The sequence below is a fragment of the Monodelphis domestica genome, chromosome 1, assembly GCF_027887165.1.
Source record: "Monodelphis domestica isolate mMonDom1 chromosome 1, mMonDom1.pri, whole genome shotgun sequence".
Lineage (NCBI taxonomy): Eukaryota > Metazoa > Chordata > Mammalia > Didelphimorphia > Didelphidae > Monodelphis > Monodelphis domestica.
The window spans coordinates 361,374,899-361,381,009 of NC_077227.1; the positions used below are offsets into that span (position 1 = coordinate 361,374,899).

The 6,111-nt window shown below is 44.1% G+C and overlaps 1 protein-coding gene across 1 annotated transcript in view; it reads right to left on the minus strand.

The window, feature by feature from the left end:
- The window catches only part of RNF145 (ring finger protein 145), a 105,588-nt gene extending 102,969 nt beyond the window's left edge, over positions 1-2,619 (minus strand). The window contains exon 1 of the mRNA XM_007473959.3: positions 2,230-2,619. The gene's annotated coding sequence lies outside the window, so the exon portion shown is untranslated. The remainder of the gene's footprint in view (positions 1-2,229) is intronic.
- Positions 2,620-6,111: the final 3,492 nt, after the last annotated feature.

Sequence of the window (6,111 nt, forward strand, 5' to 3'; positions counted from 1 at the left end):
ATTTTTTAAATCTAAAAATATACAAACAGTAACTAAGAATAGGGTTCCTAAACTATATTAAATGCATTTAAATACTTTTAGAAAATGAGGTAGTCATTAATGCTGACAAATACTATGTTACAGATTGTTTCTGTAAAAATACAAATAATTTAGCACAACCTTAATGCAATATTTCTCAGGTATAAATCATGATGCCATCTAGTTCTAAAGGAGGGAGAGGAAAGGGGAAATAAGCATTTATATAGCAGCTATTATGTGCCAAACCCTGTGCTAAGTACTTTACAATATTATCTCATTTGATTTGAAAACTGAGGATGAGAGACCTGGGATCAGGCTATTTTTTCCTGACTAAATATTTTTAAATTTAAAACATATATGTACTTTGTTCTATGAAAATTCAGGTTCTTATTAAACCATTTATCTGTTTAATTAAAATTTATAATTTCAATACTCATCTTCCTTGTTTGGAAAAAAATTTGCAGAGAAAACAAGAGTGAGACTACACATGAGTGCAAACTATAGTTATAAAGAACTTTTATGTCCTTCAAAGTCTCCACCTATCTCTGTAGTAACTGTAACTTAACAGTTGTTACAAAGTCAATTATTTTCATCTATTATCTTCTCTTGATGTCTTTTCCCCATCCAATTATAAGTACACCTACCCATAAAGTAAATCCTTTAAGACTCAGTTTTTATAGCTCTTCATCTGTCAAGACGTTTTACACTGTAAATCCTAAGGATTCGAATCAGAAAATGTTTTGTTTTATTTTGTTTTCTAGCAAAAGCTGTGTCAACTAGGCGGCAAATCCAAAGAACAGGCTCACATCTTTGTATATACTTTTCTGCACATGGTTTAAATATAGCTAGTCCGCCTTACTCCTACTAGCTTGCTAACTTGGGAAGAACCCGAACACCTCAACAACTAGCAATTCTATCGCTTTTCATAATTCCTTCTAAAAATTTTTTTTTAATTCTACTTTTCTGAGATGCAGGATTTTTTTTTAAATTAACTCAAGAAAACACAGGAAATAGAAATACTGCTATCCCTGCCATAGAGCTATGAGCCCAGGTCACGACTGCAGCACAGACAGCTCATCTTTTGGGTTTGAGTCAAGATTCGATTCTGGCATCAAACTCTTTACAGTATTAAAGAGAAAGAGATACACAGTCCCCTCCTTCCCTTTCAAACCAAGCTAGTTTCCTGTTTACATCGGGTAGCAAAGCTAAACCAACCATTAATCTTTGATGCCACAACATTGCAAAGCCCCCATCCTCTTCCCACACCTCCCTCCTCAGAGCACGCAGATCTCAGATGCGTTTGAACTCCAGTAACCCCTAGCAAAGCTGGAGCTGCAAAGGAGGCGGCGCAGCCGCCTCGGGGCTGGGGGATTACGCACGGTAAACCTGGGCCAGTGGAGGAGGCCCGGGAACTCCACCTCCCATCCCCAACCTCTGTGCCTTCACAACCGCACACCCCAAACTCTCTTTTCTCCAGCTGCAGTAAAGCGTTTTAGTGGGAAGCTCCTACTAAAAAAACTCAACTCTCTCCTCCCCACCTCCATCATCCTCTTCCCCTCTCTGGAGATGGGAATCTTTACTGATGAGAAGGCAAGAGGCCCTTGGTGGGAAATGCACGGAGTTGGATGGGAGATCTAGTAAAGATTAGTTTGAGTGGATTAAAAAAAATTGAGGGGGTGGAAAGAGTGGCTTTAAGAGTAAAAAAAAAAGATACCCCTCTGCCAAATTAAAAGACCTCGCAGGAAGGGAAAGAAGGGAGAGGGCTAGAAGGACTGCGAAGGAGGACAACTCCCATTAAAAAGCACCCCCAAACACACCTTCCCAAACCTACTCTCCACCTCCTCCCCAAACCCCAACCCTAAGAGAGGGATGAGGAGGGAGCGCGGGGATCAGGACTCGCGGATGGCTAAGGGAGGCCCGAGGCTAGGAGCAGAGCCGTCCAAGACTGGAGGCGGTTCGGAAAAGGACTCGGGATGGAGAGCTGGACCCAGAGGATGGGCCGGGACCTGTGGCCAGGAAGGAGATAGAGGCGGGGGAAGGGAGAAGGGGGGGACAGCTCGCGGACGTGGGGGGAGGGGAGAAGATGCTAAAGGGAGTGATGGGTTGAGAGAGGAGGGCCCTGGTCAGGGGGTGAAGGAGAGGCCGCGGGGATTTCCGAGGAAGGGGGAGGGGCAGGAGGATGGGGGTGGGGGACCGCGGGGCGTCAGTCACCTCAGGGCCGCAGCCTCTGGAGGAGGGAGAGGCAGCGGGTACGCCGCCCGGTGGGCTCTCGGGCTCCCTCCCCGGGTCTCGGTCAGTCAAGTGTCTGAGGATGAGGCGGCGGCGACGGGTCCGGGCTCGGTTTACAGAGGCAGTTCCTCGCCCGGCCTCGGCTGTTCCCTCTTGGGCCGCGGCATGAGTCCGGTGGTCACCATCCTCCGCTGCCGCGGGTGCCTCTGACCCCGCACTTCCAGGCCGGGTCCATCAGCAGGCGGCGGCGGCGGCCATGGCCGGTGCCTCCCGGCGCGTCGGCTCCGCTCACTGGCTCCCTCCCGTTTTCCCCCCTCCCCCTCCCCCTCCAGGCTCTGCGGCGGCGGCGGCGGCGGCAGCGGCGGCTCCCGCCTCCCTCCCTCCCCCCCTGGTTCCAACTGCGCCTGCGCGCCGGCAAGTCAATCCCCCGGCGAGCCCCTCCCCCATTCCCCTCTCTTCGGGGAGTCCTCGCCCCCTCCCTCTTTCCCTGTCCCTTTCTACTCCCTCCTCCTCGCACAGTTCGCCGCAGGCTCATGTGCTCCCAACTACGGCGTTGCCACAGGTACACGAACCACCCCAGATACACAAGCCCGGATGCGTAACTCATTTCTGAAGTTGTGGAGTACACAACAATGACACGTGGACGCAATTCCTTTCCCCAGCCGCCTCCTCCGCACCCTCGTCGCTGGGACTGGCGGACACTGACTTGGGCTCGCCTAAGTCCCTAGACCTGACACATAACGCGTACACACTCGTACACAAAAGCGGCGACTCGAACTACCTGAAATTTTTATTAGAATATTTTTATTTTCTGCCTTTGTTGTGGCTCATTAATTTCCGATGGAAACAAGATCATAGGATTCTTTGAGGAAACAGACAAAACGGAAAACCCCCAACAACTCCGATATGGTTGCAGCTCTGTTTGAGAGGCTGTAAAGGAATAATGTTCTTTCTTAGTTCGAGATGTTCGGTAGTTGCAAGCCAGGCACAAAAGTGCACATATGGATGCCTAGATCGATCACTCATTCTTGCCCTGAACTCATCACTTTTTCCTCAGAATCCTGCTTTAGTTCAAGTGAAATACCTTCTGGATGTTGTCTTCCTATTCTATATGCAGTTTTGCCTGAAAGAAACTGAGGATTCATTATTAATTGATATTGATGATGATGATAGAGCTAAAAGTTTTCACCACGCCCATTTTTCTGCGACCAAAGGGAAAAAGTTTCAATATTTTTCACAGAACTTCAGAGTTGTATTTATTTTTTTATTGTTTTTCATCTTTGGTTAACCCTTAGGAAGCAGAACAAGTCCTAAAAAAATTCTCTAACCATGAAGTAGGTAGGTTTTTCAAAGGTTTCCACTTTTACCTAGTAGGGATGTGATAACCCAAATATTATATGAGGAAGTGACTAAAGTGAATTTAAGAATGTTTTCGAAAAGTTTTATTTCTCAAACATGGTACTGAGAAACAATAAGTAGCATGGTATAGATTCAGATTTAATTAATAAAGATATACATGGAAGTTGGTCAATAACTTTGATTTCATCATTGTGTATGTAGAACAACTTGTGTTGAAACTCCTTCAGTTGGCAAGGACAATTTAGGGAGTTGCTTGGAAAGCTAAGAAGTTCTTGCCTGAAGTCACATAAATAGTTTTTGTCAAAGACAAGCTATAAACCCAGGGCATCCTTACTTGGAGGTTAGTCCTCTTTCCATTATAATATATGCCTTAGTCCATTGATCATAGGGATTTAGGGTATTATTTAATCTGCCCCTTCCCCCATTTTATATATAAAGTAACAGAATCAGAAAAGTTTCTCATAGAAACAGAGGTAGAAGCAAAGTCAAGATTCAAACTCAACTTATAACTATAAGTTCATGTCTATGAAAATCTATGAAAACAGTGTACATTGGATTGACTTCTTGGGGGAATTTGAAGTTACTGTCAAAATGTAAATCCTCACCTCTATTTTAAAATGGTTATCCCATAAACTCCAATACTCCATTACTCCAGTGTGGAGAAGAACTTTGTTTACCTAGTCCAGTGATGGAGAACCTTTTAGGGATGGAGTCCTGGACCTTGACCCCACACACACACACTACCACCACCACTTGCCCCACACAGGAGAGGGAGGAAACTCTCCCATTAGACTGCTGGGTCAAGGAGAAGGTGAAATGAGGAATGTCCTCATCAAATATAGAGTTTGGGAAGGGAGGGGCCTAAGGGCTCTGCTCCTCTCCAGCACTGTTTCCCATGAGCCACCCACCTTCACCACTTTGAGCTCCCATTGACTGCTGGGCACAGGGGCAGGGGATGTGAAAAGATGTCATCAGGCATGGTGAAGAGCAGGGTAGAGCAGCTCCCTGAGTCCCTCAGCCTTTCTAGTAATGAACTGAGAGGGGAGGGGGCAGAGAGCTCTGCATGCCATCTTTGGCATCCATTCCATAGGTGTATAAAGGTGTATTTGAAATTTTTCCACTAAAGTCCTACTCCAATGATTCATTCATCTTAACTGAGGAAGACTACATACTACCACTAAAAATTATTTTTATAGATGACAGTGGATTGAGAGCTAGGTTTGAATTTGATCGATGATGGCCTTCTGTTTATGGGATAAATTCTCTTCTTCTACCAATATAGATAGAAGGTCTGTGGAAAGAAAGTTTTAAATAAGTACCTACAAATCAGAGGATGCTGAGTTCAATTTCTGTCTCTGTTATTTACCAGTTGTATGGCCTTTCGCTTTGACAATTCTCTTACTTACATAGCTGGGTGACACAGTAGATAAAATGTTGTACCTGAAGTTAGAAAGACCTGAATTAAAATACGCCTCAGGCACTTATTAGTTGTGTGGCCTTGGATAAACCACTTCACTTCTCTTTGCCTCAGTTTCCTCATCTCTCATATCCAATCTGTTATTAAGTCCTCTTGACACTTTATTAACATCTTTCATATATATATATATATATATATATATATATATATATCAATCACTCTTACCTCTGACAAAGCCACCTCCCTTTACAGATCTTTATCACTATTGCAATCACCTGTTAGTTAGTCACTGCACTAGTCTATCCCCACTCCAGTCTATCCTCTATTCAGCTTTCACAGTGATCTTTCTAAAGGGCAGATCTGACATGCCATGCCACTCAACTAACTACAGTAACTCTCTATCACCTCCAGGATCAAATATAAAATCTTCTGTTTGGCATTCAAAGCCTTTCATAACACACACACACACACACACACAATCTTCTACAACTTGTATCTCTGTGAATCAGAGACAATGGCCTCCTTACTTTTCCTTGAACAAGATATTCTATCTCCCAACTCTTGGCATTTTCCATTGCTGTCCATTCTTAGGATACTCTCCCACTCATCTCTACCTCATGGCTTCCTTGACTTCTTTCATGTCTTAGTTAAAGAGGAAGCCTTTTCATACTCCAATCCCTTAATTCTAGTACCTCCCCTCAATCAATTACCTCCAATTTACCCTTCATGTGTCATGTTTGAACTTAGTTGTTTGCTTGTTGCTTCCCACATTAGACAAAGGAGGAGTAGAAAGTGTCTTTTGCCTTTCTTTGGCTAGTATACAGTGTCTGGCACATAAATGTTTAATAAATGTTTTTTGACTAAATTAAAATGGCAATAACAAAAGCACCTATTTCCAAGGGTTGTTGTTAATATCCAGTGAGGTGTTGTTTGTAAAGCACTTTGCAAACCTCAGTTGGTTGTTATTCTTGGTACTAGAAAAGGACCAAAATGAGATCCCTGGTGAGGTCTTTTGACTCTTACATAAATTTGATTTACCTGAGGCAGAGTTGCCCAAAGTCATCAAGCTCACACTCTCTTCCAGACTT